Source organism: Anser anser, assembly GCF_964211835.1.
Source record: "Anser anser genome assembly, chromosome: 3".
Classification (NCBI taxonomy): domain Eukaryota; kingdom Metazoa; phylum Chordata; class Aves; order Anseriformes; family Anatidae; genus Anser; species Anser anser.
In genome coordinates this window covers 17,965,453-17,986,585 of record NC_139722.1, presented here as the reverse complement: position 1 = coordinate 17,986,585, position 21,133 = coordinate 17,965,453, and the positions used below count along the sequence as shown (strand labels likewise).

The 21,133-nt window shown below is 38.3% G+C and overlaps 1 long non-coding RNA gene across 4 annotated transcripts in view; it reads right to left on the bottom strand.

The window, feature by feature from the left end:
* Window positions 1-15,954, bottom strand: part of LOC310896574 — a 106,753-nt gene extending 90,799 nt beyond the window's left edge. For all 4 annotated transcript variants that reach the window (XR_014581622.1, XR_014581623.1, XR_014581624.1 and 1 more), the window contains exon 1: window positions 14,726-15,954. This is a non-coding gene — a long non-coding RNA (uncharacterized lncRNA). The remainder of the gene's footprint in view (window positions 1-14,725) is intronic.
* Window positions 15,955-21,133: the final 5,179 nt, after the last annotated feature.

Sequence of the window (21,133 nt, the reverse complement as noted above, 5' to 3'; positions counted from 1 at the left end):
TGTGCCACACATGTTCCCAGTGCTGGGAAATAATAAATCAGAGATGTGATGGCCACCCAGTGTGAGTGTAGGCATAGCTGGAAGAACTGAAGTAACTCCCATATTTCCTCTTCCATGTGGGACTGTTGTGTTCATGTCCTTCACTTCAGGTTAGTGCCCAAGGAGCTGCAGGACCCCGCACCTCCATGTTTTGCTCCACAATCCAGTTCTCTCTGTTCTTAGCATCAACTTAGGTGCATTGGGAGGAGAAGTGCCAGCATTTCATCTCTGCTTGACATAATTTACACATGACTTCTGGGAAGGCAGCAATGGCCCCAGACAGTCCTGCTGGCATTTCCATGGGCAGTTTTCCAGTTTCTTCCTACAGAGTTTGCAAATTAAATATGCTTTAAGCTCAGTTGTGTTTGCAGTATTTCTGATGAGATTTTTTGGCAAATTATCTTTGCTCTTTGCAGTTCATTCTGGCATAATGTCAGTTTGGGTCATCACTAAAAGGGCTGGAGAGATCACACTGGGGAAACACCAGGAACACCATAATGAAGACCTCATGTACCAAGAGATTTGCTAGTGAAGAAAATCACATAGTCACATAATCACAGAATGGCCAAGGTTGGAGGGAACCTCTGAAGTCCAACCCCCCCCCTGCTGAGCAGGATGACCTAGAGCACATTGCACAAAATGTCATCCAGGCGGGTTTTGAATATCTCCAGAGAAGGAGACTCCACAGCCTCTTTGGGTAACCTGTTCCAGTGCTCTGTCACCCTCATAGTAAAGAGGTGCCCCCTCATATTCAGATGGAACTTCCTGTGCTTCAGTTTGTGCCCATTGCCTCTTGTCCTGTCGCTGGGCACAACTGAAAAGAGACCGTCTCCGTCCTCTTGACACCCTCCCCTCAGATATTTATACACACTGATTAGGTCTCCCCTCAGTCATCTCTTTTCCAGGCTAAACAGGCCCAGCTCTCTCAGCCTGTCCTCATATGACAGGTGCTCCAGTCTTCTCATCATCTTCATAGCCCTCCTCTGGACTCACTCCTGTAGTTCTGTGTCCCTCTTGTACTGAGAAGCCTAACCAAAGCTAGCACAACCAGTGTTGGCTGAGTAACTTAAAAATCTTTTTTACCCCTTGAACACTTCTGTAAATAGAAAAAAAAAAAAAAAGTGAAAATATGTTAACAACATAGCTCCACATAAGCAGGGGTAACTCTTATTTTGTGATTAATGGAATCTTTCCCTACCTGAACTTTACAAAACTTGCTAAAATCTTTCTTTGCTGTCTCTCTTAACTGTGGCATATAGTAATAGTATAATACAAGAGAGGCAAACATTACTGGTTCCTGGAAGAAAATATGTAATTGGAAGGTAACATGTAAGAACTTGTCATTAATTTCAACTTTTTTTGTTTCTTTTTTCCGCTAAGGTTTAAATGAATGCTTTCCAGAGCTCTTGTGCAGTTGTGTGCACACACAGCAGCCCTCTGCAGCAATTTTATTGGCTGACCCAAGAGTGCAGGTATAGGCAAGGGGTGACTTCAGTAAAGCATTAAGAAAGAGCCCGTAAGTGAAAGCAAAGGCCCTTTAGAAAGCATTGGTGCCTTTTGTGTGTGTGTTTTCTATAGTGAAACTATGTTTTTTCTCTCTCTCTTTTTAAATTATTATTATTATTATTATTATTATTATTATTATTATTATTGTTATCTTGGTAATGAATAACTTGACCTGTTCATGCATTATACAGTGTTCACTTTTGTTTGCTTTACAAGCTCTAGCATACAAAGAAATCACCACACAAAAGTTCACACATTCTCTCTCTCATGCACACACATGCATGCCAGTCTATTACACAGTTTTCTTCTGAGATCAACCATTAGTTAAAATCATTGGAGCAGCCATCACACGTAAGATAGGCAGGTGTCTTGGCTTGGACACAAATACCTAGAAATCCCCTGGCACTTTCATTCAAAAAGGAAAGATCTTTCTTATCAATCTCTTAAAGAGAAACTTGAAATATATGCCATCAGCAAAGTAATGGCATTAATTTCTGAGGTGAAATGTGTCTCTTGCTATTGGAAGAGAAATTGCCATCAAAAAGTCATAAAGGGAGGAGTACTCTTTATAGACTACAGCAATTAAAAAAAAAGACTGACTTCCTTACTCTTGGAGGGCAAGGTGAGAAGTGTGTTCTCCACTGAGATGCATTAACAAGGTGGACGACAACAGCTCAGCTCTCTAGGCTATGACAGTTTGCTCAAGTCTTACAGACAGAGTAATTTCCAGAGTAGAGTCCTCCTGCCAAGCTGTTAAACACTTTTCTTAGAGAAGTGAAGCAGTCTGGTGAAAAGTACTAATGAATGCACTAATGAAAGTACTAATGAAAAGCACTTTGAATGGCAGCCACATCTTATTGCAAACTTCCTTCACAGTGCTTTTTTCTGTACTGTAAATATGTCTTGTGTCTACATCTTAGGTGAGGAGAGTTTTAGGCAAGGCAGGGACTGGGCAGTGATCACATCACCTCCCATCTGGCTTCATTAAAAGTGTAATTAGTATTTTGTATCCTTAACGAGTGTCTCAGGAGAGGCAGGAAATACGTCTGGTAAATCACAGGCTCTCTATGCCATGTCTCAGAAACATCCTAGATGGCACTGGAAACTTCCTGATTCTGTAGATGGTTCAAGATTTTTTCCTCCCAGTTTTCCAGATGCTAGGGTCAAGGAGATAATCCTTAGGGAGATTTCTTGTCTCTCATCTGCTTCCTCCAGGTTTGTATATGTAAGATTTTCCTTCCTACATTTACCTTTCAGAGTTCTGTGCTTCAGATTTATTAAGCTTTGTGGCTTTGCTACTACATCCAGAATATACAATTTGGAATCATACATTGATTGCCTGTTTAAAAAATGAAATGCCACGTGAAATATAAATATCTTTCCATTTGAAAATAAAGTGCATAGCTTAAAGAAGGGACAATCAATAGTTGCAATGACTGATGGAAAATGACAGAAGTGGTGAAACTCATGCATGACTTGTTACGGCTTCTGTAAATGTTAAGCCTTACAAGTACATTACAGGGAATAAAATCTATAAAGTGTGCTTGCTTAAAGTTTAAACTTAAACTGTATCTACATTGTGTGAAAGCATTTTTCATGAGATAATTACCAATAGGGATAAAGGCATGACATTTTGAACATGAACATTTTTGAACATCTTTCTAAATTTTTCTGAGAGTCATTTGTATTATCTAAGCAGCTATAAAATAGATTGGTGGCATCACTTCTGACACATTTAATGTGTGCAAGTTCTGTCTGCTATACAAATATCACAGCTACTTGTGGTGTTTTAATGCTTTTCTGGATCACAGCTGAAAACTTGCCCTCATCAAAAAAGACAGAAATGCCACTGAATTTAGTTGCACCAGAATTTGTTCTCATCTGTTTTTAAAACCTCTTCCGATTGAGGGTTCAGTGGAAGCCTGAAGATAAATGTACCAGTGCTTAATGTGTCTAGTTGATTGATATTTTAAAAATGTATCTGAGTATAATAATTTTCTTCTACACGTGAACATCAGCGAGTATTAAATCAGGATCTCCTTTGCTCTGCCAGGCTTAAATCTTAGATCACCTTAGATTACAGAAGGTGCAGTTGCTTACCTGTACACTGGAGCTTGGACTTGGCTGAGTCTGTGCTGCAAGTCTGCAGCAGGATGAGGCCCAAACATTCCCACACAGAAACCAGAGGTACCCCAGCAATTTTGACAGCCTAAAAGACCAGAAGATCAGGGTAGCACAACTTCCCAGTAGTGCCGAATTAAATAGTATGGATCGATGATTTTGAAGACTGAGGTACTGATGTTGACCTTGTCACTACACAACACATTTTCCCTGCTATAAATCAGAAAGTGCTTTTTACCTCTTAATTATACCTTTCAAAATTTTGGATAAAAAGCATAGAAGAGTCATATTATATATATGTCACAGTGTCACAGAGATTGCAGTCCACTTCCCAACTTACTGCAACAAAACTTTCCTAGATCCATAGATGTTTTCAGTAATTACATTGCTGACACTTTAGGTTCACTTAAGTAAGAAAACCTACATGCATATTTTATATTATGCAAGGGAAGACATCAAAAAACTGGCAAATCCACATAGTCTCGTCTCAAGCAGCCTCAAGCCATTGTGCACATCTTAGGTCTCCAGATAGTGTTGAGCTTTGACATGTTTCATTTTGATTAGAACATCTCCTGATTTGGAGCAGGTTTCTACTTTCAGCTACCATAGTACAATTATTGCTGCAGGTTTAAGGTCTGTGAAGTATTGCTTTTGTGAGATTCACTAAGTAAATATCGCATTTTGCATTCATTTGCAGTTTAAAGTGTATTTTTATAGATATCTAATAGACACAATCCCACCAACAACTGCAAACTTTCATACAGTTTGCAGCTGTGAACCTCATCACCATGGAGGTATCTGGGGGAACAGTGTTGGGATGTGTATCGGTTATTTTCAGATGGTCACTGTCCAATATATATGTGCAATGTACATGTCTACATCTGAGCTATATTACCTAGGTTCCCTTTAAATTCATAGAAGAAAAATAAATATTTAAGGGGCCAGTTAATTTGATCTACTGTAGTTGCCTGCTTAAGGTTCAGGTCAGTCATTCTTTAAGAGAGCTGACTTGTTTCCATTGCCTCAAGAGTGGCTAAGGGTGAATAGTTAAGATGCAGATCTCTGCCCTGTAAACATCTGCACATGGAGAGATAAATCCTCTCTGCAAAGTCCAGCACTTCTTGTTAATCAAATTCACAGAAAAAAAAAAAAAAACAAAAAAACAACGCTTTGAGATGTGGATACAAAAATGATATATGTTCACTATTTACAAGGTGATTTTAAAACATCATTTTTCTTAATTGCTTAGATAATCATAGTAATGTTATGCTTTATTGTGATCTTTCTAAACATCACTGTAAATCATTGCGAAGCAATATTTGAGCTTCTCATATCTCTAGCAATTAAGCTGAGCAGAATTCTAAATTATAGAGGTACATTTACAAAAAAATGACAAGAATATTCTGGAGGTTTGTCTACAGTACAGGTTATACCTGGATGTCAGTTTATACAATGGCATAAATACTGTTTTACAACTGTCATTTTAAAAATCTTAGACATGCTTACCTAAGTATTGTGTCAGTTGTATGTTTATCATCTTTGCAGTAAATGCTATTTAAAATCTGTTTATCATCATTACAGTAAATGCTATTTAAAATCTACTAATTCTGGAAAGTATTTAATCTGTGCTTCAAAGGACATATAACGTTCAATAAGAGGCATCTGAGTTCCTGACCCTGGAAGCAGCTACTCTGAGAATCTCTTACTTGATTTATTTATTTATTTATTTATTTATTAACACCTATATATGACACAGGAAGAAATGGCCTAGATTACTGGAAAGACCCCAAGTAAGACATTGAACTGGTTTGATTCAGTCTGGCAGCTTTTGTGTAAGCCTTCACCACATCATAGGTTTGAGAAATCAAAGCAATCACAGCCTTCCACCTAATTTGACCAGACTACTATCTCCGTTTGGAAGGATCTTCCATCACTATCTGTTTCCAAATCACACGATAGTCCTGGAATAGAAATACATTTTTCAGTAGAATCTTTTTTCAAATTTGGTTCCCTGTGACCTTTATTGATAATTTTTGCTACCTCTAAGTAGTAGATAGTGGTTTGCTGAGCACAGGTAGCTTTTGGTGCACTCAGAAATGGAGACCACCACAAACCACTCTGCAGAAGGCCACTGACAGGCACCTGCAGCTGGATGGCACCTCCATTCCTTCACTATGTTATGAAGAAGAACCACGTGTCAACTCCAAATAGACTAGTGCAACACGTGACCAAAGCTGGAGGAGCCACTCAAACCATCCCAGTGTCATACCTGCTTCTGTGGGGCCAGAGCTCTGCCCTACTGGAGTCCAGCTCTGGAGAGCAGCTGCAAGGGGCTGCCTAGATATGCGTGCTCAGTCCTTCAAACCATGCTTAGCTTCCCTGGAACAATTTTTTTATATTTTATGTTTCAAATAGTAATTCTCTACCTTTAAAAATAAATGGGGCCATTTCATCAACATTTTCAGAAAACCCATATACATTTTTGTCAAATTCTGTGCAATCTTTTGCTTCAGACATTAAAGAAAAATATTTTAAAAAAATCTGAAGTATAGAGCAGATGTATGTAAACATCTTCTGAGGTCACTAAATTGCTCTGACTGTGATATCTGCAATTTTGCTGAGCATCATCAACTGAAACTGAAATTTCACATTAGACATTTTAAAGGAAAATCAATCTCCTTTTGCATGTTCTTGTTTCACTTTAAATGTCTCCTAGTCTTTAATAGTATTTTGCCCCTGATAACTTCCATTCTATTCCTGTTGCTTTCATTATGGTTAGGTGATGTGACTAAAAGTCTGTGCATCTTTGGAGGAGTGCAGATGAAAAATGGCAGGTGGGGGACCCTGTCCAAAAGTAATACCCCCTCTGGCTGCTCCCAGGGCTGTCCCAGGAGATCCTCATCCTCATGGGCTGGAGGTGAGACCCACCACACTGAGTCAGCAGAATTGTTTCTCTGGGTCACTTTACAGACTGAGGGGCATCACTAATTAGTGGTAGTGGAAATGTTAAGGGGTGCAGGAGAAGAGTATTTGGTGTGCACAAGACATTCTAAGCCAAAGATAAGGAAAGTCTCCAGATGAGTGGAGTTTGCTGTTTTGTGTGCTAGATGGGAACTGTCAAACAACCCTAAAATAAACATTATTATCAACATCTGTTATATCCAAGGCAACTTACTCCAGTAATGAATACGCATCTCTTCCCCTTCCACCCACAGACACACACCTGCTGTTAGTGACTATCACAAACACTGTGATGTATTCCTGTGGGCAGGGCTTTAATTACTTCCCTCAGTTTCCCCTTGCATCACATAGGAAAACTTGTCAATATAACCAGTTATGGCTGAAATGGAAGTCTGCTGATTTGGAAAGAATGAGTTTGTTAAAGGGTCTTTTAAAAGATGGGGCACGCTGTGGGTGTAGAGTTAAAATTAATGGCATCTGTTCTGAGGTGTGCGGTGGCTGTGATGACTGTGGCAGCTGCAGTGTGGCTGCATATCACATCATGTGTCCGGGCTGTATGTCATCCTCAGCAAGCTTTATGTGTGCAGAGGACAAGGGCTGATGGGAAGCTAGTCCCAGCCGTCACTTAAAGCAGACAGCATTGAGAAACACTCCTAAGGTAATACAGCTTTCTAGCAAAATCTAGTTTACATTACAAGGAAGGAAAAAAAAAAGCATTTCTTTAATATTTAGCAGTTGCCTTGAACTTGCCTGAGCACAGCGACTTCAGTGATTTTCTGGACCAAAAGAGTATATTTTCTCCGGAGCTCATCACAGAGCTGGGCTATGTCAGAAACAAAGAAGTGGCTTTATGTAAAGACTTGAAAGAAAGAGGGCAGAGGGTTTGTAAGCCAGCTCAAGGAAGGCATTCAGTGCAAAGGGGCCACTGAAGAAGAAGCTGCAGAGAGAGTTGCAAGAGAATTTAGCACATAAAATGTGTGTGACACTACACAGAGCATGTGTATGTAATATTCATAAGACTGTCTTTTAGACACACTCTTCCTCTAGATTTTGAAGCTGTCTGAAATCTGCAGACTTTCAAACCACTTAAATATAATAGAGCCTGCACTGATTATATCATGATTGCTGACATTTGGTGTCTGTCAGTCTGAAATAACTTTTTCTCCTTGCTATAATTTTCTTTAAAAAGCAAAGCAGACTCAGTGATTTTCTACAAACCTCTCTCCAAATAACTCCTGCCTTAACGCCTTGGTGGTTTCTTTCTGAGGTCAAACACTACTGACCAAAAGCTCTTCTTTTCTACCTATTTTTACTATTTGTTTTTCTGGTAGGTACTTCTGTGTCTGGTGCTCTTGACTGACAAACTGGAGTGCTACCTGTGTATAAAAGAATGTTATTAAAAAAAAAAAATCTTAAAAAGACCCGATTAATATTTTATTAGCATTCCTTTTCTTCCTGAGACTGAATGACAGCTTACCCAAGATAGCTGATTTTAATTATTTTTTCAACCTGTATTCCTCTTGTCACTGTCTCTTCCAGCATCAATCCAGTCAGATGTTTTCCTTTATTATTACCATAAGGCCTCAGCAGCCTATAATTACTCTAAAGAATTCCTTATCTTTTATTTCTGAAGCTTAGATTTTCCTTTCTTTTCATTTTCTTTCTTTTTTTTTTTCCTTTTTCTTTTTCTTTTTTATGTTTTGGTAAGATCTGTAATTAACCTTGCAGCTGTTGATAGTCTGCTCGAGTCTGTAACTATTACACTATGTGTAGCTTCCTTATGTCCCCATCCCCCCTTTTCCTGCTAGACTCTTCATAAAGGACTGGTTACAGTAATGATATTCTTGTCTTCAAAGCAATGAACAAAATGTATACAACAAATTCCCTTTGGGATTGCTTTGCAGAATCCATTTTTAATGCTAGGATGATTAAAAGTCCTGCTCTTAATAGCACACAGTGCACATTTCCAGACAACATCCCCCCTCTCCCCCCCAGTTTTCCAGGATTTGCCAAGGGTGGGCGATGCAGGGGAGACGGGTGTGTGTCGGTGTCCGTGCAGCAGCTTTTGCTCCCCCAGATGGGAATCAGAAGGCACCTTACACCAGGTTTTGTCAGGGAGATAGAAAATGGAAGGGGACTGTGCCTGAGCTGAAAGAAATCAAATGTAAATAATTGTGTAGAGTACATGACTACACTGCTTTCCCTCAAAATGAGCCTGTGCCTTCCACTTGAGAGATGGAATTACAGAAATAGGAACCATTTCAGATCTGTGATGAAAAAATATAATAAGGCTACCCTAGAGGTATATTGCCTTGTCATTAGACAAAAAGGTTTCTTTCAGGATACTGCACTAGTTTCCTGGAATTATGACTTGTGAGTAGAGCTAAATGCAAATGCAATGTTTCCATGATAATGGTCCCTATATTTTAACAGAGGTACACCTGTATTGGGCTGCCTTATTGACATCACTGTAAAAGTAACGTCTAAGTGATTTCTTTTTGAAAAGAAGAAAACTACACCCAAACAGAATACAATAGAAACATATTTAATAAAGATTTTTTTCAGTGTTTTGAAACCTCTGTTTAGCCTTTCCCTATTCCCTATTCCACAGCCTTTCTCAGCTTACTGGGAGAAAGTCTGTCCTTCAGTGGCAGAGTAATCCAGTAGAGGTTGTTGTCGATTCAGTATTCTCCTCGAAGGCTTCTACCATGGCCTCCACCATGATGAGCAGACATCACCCATTTTGTGAGTCACAGACCATTCAGGCCTTTCAAAACCTCAAGCATGGACTCATGAGAAGAGATTGCAGATTTTGAAGTGCTATGTGTCTTGATTTTTAAGCTGTGACCCACAGCGCAAGGACAGAACTGAAACTCCTCCACTAGTTTAACTTCTCCTTGTGCAAAATGCAAAGTAAATTAGTATCTAGTTCTTTGTCTGTAGATTGCTTCCTAACCTTTAGAGCTGATGATAAAAAAGGCACTTAATATAGAAGACATTCATAAAGGCTGTTGTCTTGGGACTTGTATAATGATCTGATTCATTCTAACATCTCAGCTTCTAAGATTCCTTGGTGTGGAAAATCAAAGTTGGGAGAAAACAGAGAAAGGTGCAAGAGTCACTTTAACTACCTTTATATGTTTAACTGCAGCCATAGTTAGTGGTCAGGGTTCACCATACTGTTAGAAAAAAATAAAATAGAATAAAATAGAATAAAATAGAATAAAATAAAATAAAATAAAATAAAATAAAATAAAATAAAATAAAATAAAATAAAATAAAATAAAATAAAAAATAAAATAAAATAAAATAAAATAATAAAATAAAATAAAATAAAATAAATAAAATGAAATAAAAGCCATTTTAAAAAGCAGTTCATTTCTACCTAAGATTAATACTTAAAACAGATGACTAAATTTGCTTCTAAAGGTGCCTGTCTTTCTTCAAGAATTACTGTATGCATCTCGAATAAGAAGCACAAATTACACGCTTAACTTTTCAGCAAGTAATTTTACACATGCTGAGCCTTTCCCATGTAACTTTCAGTGTTGAAATTGAGCTGTCCTGTCTGTACCCAAGTGCTCATATCACTGACATTTATATATTTCTGAGACAATAATATACATAAAGATCTTGCAGTGAACATCTGTGAAGTCCTTTGAAAAGTATCCCAAACAGAAAAGCAAAGTAAAAATTACCAAATGTTCCAAAAAATTCTTTTCAAAATTATTTTAAAAAGCAGACTGAGCAAAAACCAAGAGCTCCATTTCAAACAGAACAGCTCTTTGAGCAGCATTTGCTGTCCTCAGCAGTTCATTTCAATATACACGGTCTTAGGAACTATAAAAGGAAACAGTAAGTATGAAAAATCTTGTCATATGTTACATCTCAACATGTGTCAGGCAGCAAATTCATTAAATTATAGCACATTTTCCTTACCGTATCTCAAAAAAACAAGAGTCAGTTGAAAGTTTAACTGCATTGAAGTTCACGGTAAAACACAGTGGAGAAAAAATTTCCTCTACCATAATACAGATATAAGTCTGCACTATACTTCATCACATGCTGTTGCTCTGCTACCAAATCTAGCCTCTCTTTCTCTCTCCTTGTTTCTTCTTTATAAATCTTGCAAATGCCTGGACATAGCTTTGACAGTGAAAACATTTGAATTTTCTCCTTTTGTCTGTACCCATATCGGATGCGAAACTACAACATTCAATCATGTTTTTTTTTCTGATATTAGGCAACTCTTCAGAAGCCCGTGTCACTGGGACACAGTGATCAGGCAGCATTCCTGAAACTATGGCATTGCTCATGTTAATGAATAAGAATTAAAGCAAAATCCAACAAGATGGGGAATTCAGAACTACAACTGGAATGCACTTCTACCTTGCCAAATTCCTCCCATTCTGTGCTGGTACCCCTGGATCTCCTCTCCCTTCTTCTCCCAAATTGCTATCGGACCGAAAAAGCTCTTTAATTTTACTATTATTATTCCACCCCCCTCCCTCCCCCCCAGTTCTGCCAGGGCCTTTTGTCTGTATTGAAATACATTTCCTGCCCAGGTCCAAACTGGTTTTGAGAACAGCTGGCATCAGTGTAAAAACGTCAAAGCAAATAGTTTTGACATTGTCAAAAAACAGGTACGGTCAATGAAATTATCAGGTAGCAGGTTGAAAACAAACCAAAGGAAGTACTTCTTCATGCAGTATATAATTAAATTAGGGAACTCATTGCCAGAGGATGTTGTGAAAGCCCAATGAATAAATGTTTTTAAAAATCTAGGCAAATTTATAGAGGACAAGGTCATCAGTGACTACTGAAAGCAAGGGTCAGATTTGACCTTTCCTTGAGCACTTCTGATGGCAGTCAAAAGCAGATTCCTGGAATGGATTGATTCTTGTTCTGGCTCAGTGTGACCAGTCTTATTTTCTTGTGTCTCTTAAGTATTTGATGAAATATAGCTTTCTTAAACCAGTCTTTTTTTTCTGTCTACTTTTCCAGACAGACCCTCATGGGTTTAGACCCATGCAGAAACCACCTCATGTACAATGTGTATCAGTTTTATTTCAATCCATCAGCTCCTACTCTACTGTCAGATTACAGTCTATCCATTGAAGTTTATACATACAAGCTCTATCTTGGTCTGATTGGAACGATTATTTGCTGGGTATGTCAGTAAAGATACAAACAATACTTTGAGGCCTCATGCTTGGAGGAAAGACATATTTCTTATACTACCATGACTGCAGAAATTATATGAATATTAATTGCAAGGAAAAATCACAGATTGCACTTAGTCAGTACCAAGTTTCAAAGAATCAGAGATGGAAAAGACCAATTTCATTTTTGGCCAAAAGTAAAGCTCAGTGTAGGATTGCTCCTTTATGTTCATTTTCCATTGTTTCAAAGATTTCTCCTGGTGAACTACTTTGCATGAGGAGTGAAATTTGAAAGAAAAGAAAAGAAAACAAAAGTGTTTGAATCTGTTATTACACTTATATTAAAGCATTACTTGTTAGTGGTTTTAGAAATATTAGTTTTATCTTACCTATTTGGCAGGAACTTTTTGGAAAAGCTGAGAAGGAGAGGGAGACAAAGACACCTTAGTCTGCTGAAGAATGCATTTTTTCTGACTCTAACTTTCAGAGCCATAAGGATACATAGTCTGCTGTCTGAAAAACCTTACTTGTGCAATTCTGCCATCACCAATACTGCAATGAAAGTAAAATGCATAGTAATTACTGACTGATTACAACATGTCCATTTCCTTCTACATGGCTTTTGTCAATATATATGTCATTACACTGTTTCATCATGATTCTTAACCATGATGAGGTGATGAACAAGGAGAGCAGCAAAAATGCATGTTAGTTTTGTATGAAACTTGATGGTTCAGATCATGTTAGCTTCGTCTTGTTTTGTTTTAATAAATAAGTAAATTATTGTTATCCTTGGCTGTTTGTTGTTGTTGTTGTTGTTTGTTTGTTTGTTTGTTTGTGGTTGTAGTGTATTGGTAGGTATTCCAGGTGAACTGTGTTCTGTGGGGATCTGAACATAGCAGTGGGCTTCTAGATTAGACCTGTGGTTAGATCTTTCCTTTAAAATAAAACCACATTTGTGCAGTTTTTTACTCATCTGTCAGGAAAGCTTGAAAGTAAGTGTTTCTGCTTCTAAGAGTCTTCTTATAATTTTAAAGTTCCTTTAAAGAAAATTCCTTTAAGACTTTTTACTTGGGTAGATAATGATAAGTTTAAAGATTTACTGCTCATTTTTCAGCCTTTTAGAAATGAATTTAATGTTCATTAAAGCCTCCCTCCTGATCACCTACTTTGTGAAATAATATCATTTGGTACTTTTGGAAAGTCAGGGATCACTTCAGAGTTCCTGTATTTTCTTTTGTGAAATTCCAGACATTTTACCTTATAGTGAGAAAAGAAATAGCTCAGATGTCACAGTGTTTCTTTCCTGGTTTGTATTTTTGCTGATGCAGAGAGACTCTGTTTTATAAATTTAGATTGAGATCTAGCATGCCTTGGGAGAAAACAATTATTCTGTTTTTACCCTAATTTAACCCAAAACAGAATTTGGAAAAGTAGATGTTATTTTAGTATTTGTTTATTTTTCACAAGCTGTCATGGGTTCCAGTCACATCCCCACTACTATCTTATTATTATTCAGTCATCTGATTGTAGGATTTCAAGTTTATCATCACATTTCTGTAAAATAATAATTAATTTTTTGCCTCTGCTGAAGTGTCCTCCAAACCAAGGAAATAATTCTTGCCACCAGAACTAAACATATGAGAAAATAAAGGGAAATTTGACCACAGACTTCATTTCAGTGCATCACAATAGAAGTGCTTCATCTACTCTATGGTTTAGTTTTCTGGATAGCAGTTGGTTTAAACTTTTGCAACAAACAGACCTTTAAAAAATTATTATTATTACTTATTTTTCTGATGCATGAATCCCTGAAAAACAAATGTAAGATTTATGAAAATGTCATTTTTTCTTGGTTAGCTTTCACAACTCTTAAGGAATTACTCTGTAGTAGTCCACACATTGAAAACTACTTTGCTGTAAGAAAGATGAAGATGCTTTGACAGCAGTGAGCTGCTGTTCAAGAATTTCACTGGTTTTTATCTTATTTTATTGTCCTCTAATCCCTCTTTCACATGTGCTTAGTATTTTAATGGAAGCATGTCTTGGCTTTGTGAACACTTCCAATTGTAGTTGTTCTCCTTGGAAAATGAGCAATTTCCCAGGTACAAGCTCTTTGTCACTGATTGGTGACATGGCATGGACAAATGTAGCCCTCCAGACAAGGGCTACAAAGATGATCAGAGGGCTGGAGTACCTCTCCTATTAAGAAAGGCTGAGAGAGCTGGGAATTTTTAGCCTGGAGAAGAGAAGGCCCCAGGGAGCTCTCAATGTGGCCTTTCAATACTTAAAGGGGTCATAAAACAGATGGAGAAGGACTTTTTACTTGGGTAGATAATGGTAAGATGGGGGAATGGTCTTAAACTAAAAGGGGATAGATTTAGACTAGACATTAGGAAGAAATTCTTCACTGTAAGGGTAGTGAGGCACTGGAAAAGGTTGCCCAGAGTAGCTGTGGATGCCCCATCCCTGGAGGTGTTCAAGACCATGCTGGATGGGGCCTTGGCCACCCTGATGTAGTGGGTGGCATCCCTTTCCATGGCAGAGGGGTTGGAGTTAGGTGATCTTTAATGTCCCTTCCAACCCAAAACATTCTATGATTCTATAATTTGATGATTCTGTTTCCTGTTTACTACACTAGACTGAAAAGCAATAGGGGGTGAAGTCTTCTTTCTCCTTCCTACCAGGGAAAAGGCTATGTTGTGGTTTAACCCGGCTGGCAGCTAAACACCACACAGCCGTTCGCTCACCCTCCCCCCTCCCTCTCTGGGATGGGGGGAGAGAAACGGGAAAGTGAAGCCTGTGAGTTGAGATAAAGACGGTTTATTAAGACAGGAAAATAATAATAACAATAATAATAATAATAGTGATAATGGTAATAGTATTAACAATAATAATGTGTAAGAAAACAAGTGATGCACAATGCAATTGCTCACCACCCGCTGACCGATGCCCAGCCTATTCCCGAGCAGCCGGCCCCCCCACCCCGGCCAGCCACCCCTATATATTGTTTAGCATGACGTCAGATGGTATGGAATACCCCTTTGGCCAGTTTGGGTCAGCTGTCCTGGGTCTGTCCCCTCCCAGCTCCTGCTGCACCCCCAGCCTGCTCGCTGGCAGGACAGAGCAAGAAGCCGAAAAGTCCTTGGCCTGGTGTAAACACTGCTCTGCAACAATTAAAACATCAGCATGTTATCAGCGCTCTTCTCATCCTAATCCAAAACATAGCACCCTACCAGCTACTATGAGCTACTTAACTCTGTCCTAACTGGAACCAGGACAGATATCCACCCCTTATTCCATACCATTTATGTCATGCTCAGGTTACACTCTGTCCAATACATTCTAATTAATCACCATTTTCATCTATGATATATAGCAATCATGGTAGTGATGACATACATTATTATATAATAATTAACATACTACAATTCAACTCATGGGCTATTCTCACCCAGTATCAAATCCCCTTGAGGTACACACCGGACCTCCCCATTCTTTTGCATTACCCACCAAGTGCATCCAGGTCCCTGAGCAAAAGCAATTCCACGAATAGGTTTGCCTTTTCCTGAGGCAGGAGTAGCCCAGACTGTTTTACCCAGCATGTTTCTTACGTGCACTACAGGAACTTTATCCCCTTCTACAGTGCGTAACAGGTTTGATTGGGCAGGTCCAGCTCGGTTGGCAGACCCCCTGGTATTGACTAACCAGGTGGCCTTTGCCAAATGTGTATCCCAATTTTTGAATGTCCCAGCACCCATTGCTTTCAGTGTAGTCTTCAACAGTCCATTGTATCGTTCAACTTTTCCAGAGGCTGGTGCATGATAGGGGATGTGATACACCCACTCAATACCATGTTCTTTGGCCCAAGTGTCTATAAGGTTGTTTCGGAAATGAGTCCCGTTGTCTGACTCAATTCTCTCTGGGGTGCCATGTCGCCATAAGACTTGCTTTTCAAGGCCCAGGATAGTGTTCCGGGCGGTGGCATGGGGCACAGGATATGTTTCCAGCCATCCGGTGGTTGCTTCCACCATTGTAAGTACGTGGCGCTTGCCGTTGCGGGTTTGAGGGAGTGTGATGTAATCAATCTGCCAGGCCTCTCCATATTTATATTTCAGCCATCGTCCTCCATACCAAAGAGGTTTTGACCGTTTGGCTTGCTTGATTGCAGCACAGGCTATCACAGGAGAGAGTAGCTGAAGTATCAACATTTAAGTGTGGTAGCAGACTTTCATCTTAAGCATTTCAGCTGGAGCCCTTACCTACAGTTCATATCCAAGAACATTCAGCCTTTTCTACATTTTCCCAGTAGGACAACTATGGTGACGGTGGAATTTTTTGTGTAGATCTTTGCGCACTGAGAGCTGGAAAGAAAGACAGTTTATGTTGAGCTAAAGGTCTGGTATCCCTATTTTCACTGTTTTGGAAGCTCCGGTTAATTCAGTTAATTCCCTTTTTTTTTCTTTTTTTTTTTTTTTTTTTTTTCTTTTTTCCTTCTTTTCCCAAGAAACCATTAAAAGAAATAAAAAATAGAAAAGAATTTGGTAAGAACTGCGTGATTAAAAGACAGAAAAGAACTGGTGGAAAACACACACACACACACACAAAAACAACAACAACAAAACTAGAGGACTTTAAACATATGTTATATGTGATAGCAACAGCTGCAGCCCTGTTGACAATATAATACCACCGCAATCCCCAGGATATAACTCAGATACTGAATTTCAGACTGCAGAAGAATGGTGCTTGAAGATTCTTAAAAAGAATTATGTTTGGGCCCACTAGAAGGGGAAAGAAAGCTTAAGTAAAACAAAGAGAAAATATGCCGGTGGTCCAGTGCAGAAACCACAAATACAGACCGGTAAAATAAAAAGTTAGGATGCCTACAGTAAACACATTCATCTGAAAAGCAGACTTTATCTGCTACTGCATTAAGTTTTCAAAATTTATTTGCTTTTAGTGCTATTAGGGACTGAAGCACTACAAGCCCATGGCAAAGGCTGTTCCTTTTGTATTGATATGCCATTACCAAGCAATGAATAAATGTGAATATTAGTGAAATGGCAGACATAAGAATAATATCAGTGATATAACTGAAGATGTAACTGAAGAATATTGAGATAACAAGACCCTTCTTTTTTCTTCTCTCTCTCTTTTTTTTTTTTATAATGAACAACTACCAAGAGCAGTTGAAAGACAACTTTTTATTCCTTTTCTGTCCTTAATTCTAGTGATGTTTGCTTTCAGAAAGGATTAACTATAAAACATACCTCCTTCAAGAAATAAGTTCACAGACCTTGTTCAAATTCTTACTGTGAAAGTTTGAGCTCTGCTAATATGACCCCTTCCCCTCCTGCCCCCCCCCGAAAATATCTGAAGTAAACTAAAATAAATTGTTTACAGTATGATATCTGCTTCTTAACTTCTGCTAAACCCAGTAGTTTTATGGGATAAACAGTTTGCAGAAAAGATAAGAAACTCTATATTATCCCCTTATCCCTAACAATTGTTATCTGAGTACAATGTCCTCATTATATTTGCATAGGAAGAACCTACAAAACAACAGAGACCTGATTGTCGGTGTTGCCCTGGTCCACACTGCTGAGCAAAGGCCAGCTGGAGGCCTGCATTACCTACATGATGGGACAACCCCAGGACTGACCATGAACAGTGAATCACGGTCCTACAGGAAAAGTTCAGATGCAGTCTGTGCCCCACAGAACACTTGGAGCAACACCCACTTATCCCGTGAACATGCCCTACTATTCTGTGCCTGATCTGATGGCAACTTTATCAACTGCTCATCACAGGCTGCTTTGAGTTCCCTCTTAGAAAGGTCCCAGTTGCCTACCCAAGTACAAATGGAGTTTCTGGAAGAGTTTGTTTAGCCTTTCCATACCAGAGATACAAAGACATCCAGGGGGCTTTATATCAGTCTTTGAAATCTTGCAAAGGGGATGAGCTCATGACAGAAGGCTCTTGTTAGAGCTGTAGAGAGAAATAGCCATTTGTAGATCACTGAGTCATCTGACCTATTTTAGATGTGTAGTTTAAGCTGAGCTGAATTGCACCATGGAAATTAAATATTCTGAAGGTATTGTGGGGAGTTTTGTGCAGACCTTAATATTATCATTCATCAGGTGAATCCTACCCAAGAGGTTAGGCTCAGGAGGTACCCGGAATTTATATCTTTAGTAAATGTGGATGCAACCAATCCCAAATATTTACCTCCCAGTTTTAGCAACAGATGTAGAAACACAGACTGGGAGAGATTTAGTAATGTAATGTTCCTGTTCCTGGTGGATTGCTGACCCATCAGTGACGCTAGTCAGTACAGAACAAGTGAAAACTGGATCCAGAATGCTCCTAGGCAAGAGAACAAGTGGCTGATGTTCAACTGCACTGGTGAAAGTAATAAAAAAAGATTGCATGTGACAGAAAATCAGGACATTAGAGTCAAGCACCAAGCTCAGTGCATCCAACCGTCTGTCAGAATACCCCATATTTGAAAACAGATTTAATATGTCATCACACATATCTCAGTTCTCCCTTGCAGCTCATTTGAGTTAGACAGAATAGCCAGAAGTGTGAAAGGGAGTAAAAAAATGAGAAAATTCACTGGGGGTTTTCATTGTTCAGGAATGACAGAATATGAAAATCCCAGTCAGTTTGCCTGTAAAACAAGAATATCAGAGAAAGAAAAGAACATCAGAGATTCCCACAATCCATCCCGCAGCAGTGGTTGAACAAAATCTGTCTTACTTCACACAGAAATGGACTGCCAACACTCACATCACTATTTTCTATATTTCAACTGAGGGATGGTTCTGGACAACTGGGAAGCGGTAAGCTTTAACCTACTATAGTAAACTATTTTAGCTGATGTTGACCTGTCCCTTCTTTAGAGACAGTTGGGCTGCAGGAAAGACCAGAGAAAACAGACAAGATCCTAATGGATCCTCCAGATTCTCCAGGTGTTCAAAGAATTTGATAAGCATATAGATTTCTTTGCATAGCAAGCGTTCCCAACACCATTTACTATTTTTATAAGGGGAGGTTTCTCTACAGATTCAGGAGGTTTTCTGTACAGAATAAACCTGTGATGTCTCCGACGCTGTTCAGAGATGTTTTTGGAATAGATTGTTTTCTAAATGGTTCTAATGTAATTTGGCAATAATTATCACCTGTTTTATTAAGCAGTCATTTTAGACCTTTACTTCTTTTTCTGCAGGTTTAAAAGTTTCTCCTGACTCTCGGCATGTCTGTACATAAAATGTATACCTCTTTATATAGAATTATGGATAACTACCACTGTAGAGAGGACACATGCCCTGCCAAAAGCAAAGCAAAAAAACCAACCAAACAAACAAAAAACAACAACTCACTTATCTGATCCTAAGTAGTTCCTGCTTAGTAAAATGAATAAGCTATACCAACATAAGCTTATACTTCAAAAGCAAGAAAATCTCAGCTCCTGGGTGGCAGATGTGAGTGATTCTATAGGCAACCACACTGAATCTGAAATCATTCAGAAAAGGTTGGGTTAGGACTTGAAGAGTTATTACAGAGAAAAATGGCAGTTCTTTTAAAAATAGTGTTCTTTTTTTTTTTAATTATTTTTTTCTTCTCATTGTTCTCCTTTTCCCCTGCTCCAGATAATTGTGGCAAATATTCTTACTGAGTCACATTTGCTGCCCTGTTAACTGAAACAGAGCAACTTCTATGTAAAATAAAATATCTAACACATACTTCTTCACATCTCAGCTGGGTCAAGCAACCCAGACAGTCATAATAAACCAAATTATTCTCTTAATCCTCAGAGCTGTCAGATATATGAGGCTGTGTAGCTTCCTTTTGTGTGTGCCACCTGTACAAATGGCTACCTTTTTTTTTTATCTAAATAGTCATCTGGTGTAAGCAAAAATAATAATTCCAAAACAAATAATTACATAACAAATATGATCCTATTCTTTCACACTGTTTTGACCTCCAGTAAATATAGGGCCTACCCTGCAGTATTTATTTTGCTTCCTTTGGTAGTTGAGCCTGAGCTAGGGCTGAATGGACTGCAAAATCTTGCCAACACATAGTAAATTCAAACATAAATCATGGTTGGGGAAATACTCAGGCAAGCTTAAGCTTGTCTTTCAGGGAAGAAGCTTTACAAGATTGAACTTGCTGGCAGTAATAATGTTCATCTTCTCTTGAATTATATTTCAACTTTCTTTTTTTTTTTTTTTTTCCCAGAGAATAGTTAAGTTGCAATTTTAATGCTTTTAGTGAGCTTCTGGAAATTGGTATCAGAACATTATTTACATCTTGAAGTGAAGCTGTGTCTGGAAAATTTCAATCACATCATTTTTATGAGATTCCACTAACCAAATGCTGAAAAGTCATCTGTGGCATTTTTCTTTAAAGCCGAGCATGGAAGAGAGGGGAAAGGAAAACTGAGAAAAAGAAAGAAACTTTCTGCTGCAAATGTGTGTTTCAGTTTTCAGTATTAATAATTCCTCATTGAATCTGTATTAACATGATATCTTTGCTGTAGATTTGATTTAGAATAGCTTTAGGTGTAAGCTATGCTCTGATACTGAATTTTATTTCAGAGAATCTATGATTAATCAGGACTTAATGAAAAAGAAATGTTAGCAAGTGAATGGTAAGATATACAAGCTATTCTCCAGAGCTGTAGAGAGTGTTTCATACTTTATACAAAGTACAAAGGAGACCAAAAATTTGTGTATACATATAATAAGTATGCAAATCATGAATCTGAACTAGAAGAAATGAGTCAACAATCTCAAAAATTGAATTTAAGAGGTGAAATTGGCAGTATCATATCGATGGATATAAAAGAAGTGATACAAACCACCATTAAATTGTTAGTTTTACATGAGCGATAATTCTAACATAAGCACATAAGCAGCAGACATGATCATAAGTAGATCATGAGAGCACAGACTGTGCTATACTCATCATCATTTGTATTTCTATTATTTGTATGAAGAGGAGCTAACAAATCAGTCTGGCAGAGAAAAGAGTGAGAATGTCCAGGTGCTTTGTCATTCTCAAAGAACTATCACCCTATATTTTATTAAAGTTATATGGCATGCTAATGGAAGCAAGGTAAAGCTGTAAACCACATTCTCTTCTTAAGTAATCTTTTCAATGCCATTAGAGTCACCAGAATTGCATGGAGCAACTAAAAGCAAAATTTGCCCTTATATACCCCTCTAAGAGCAACCTAAACAGCAACAGAGACAAAGTCCTGGCAAAGATTAAAGCTGTATGTCTTTTTCCAGGTAAGGCCTGATTGGATGGATTCAAATTAAATTGTGATA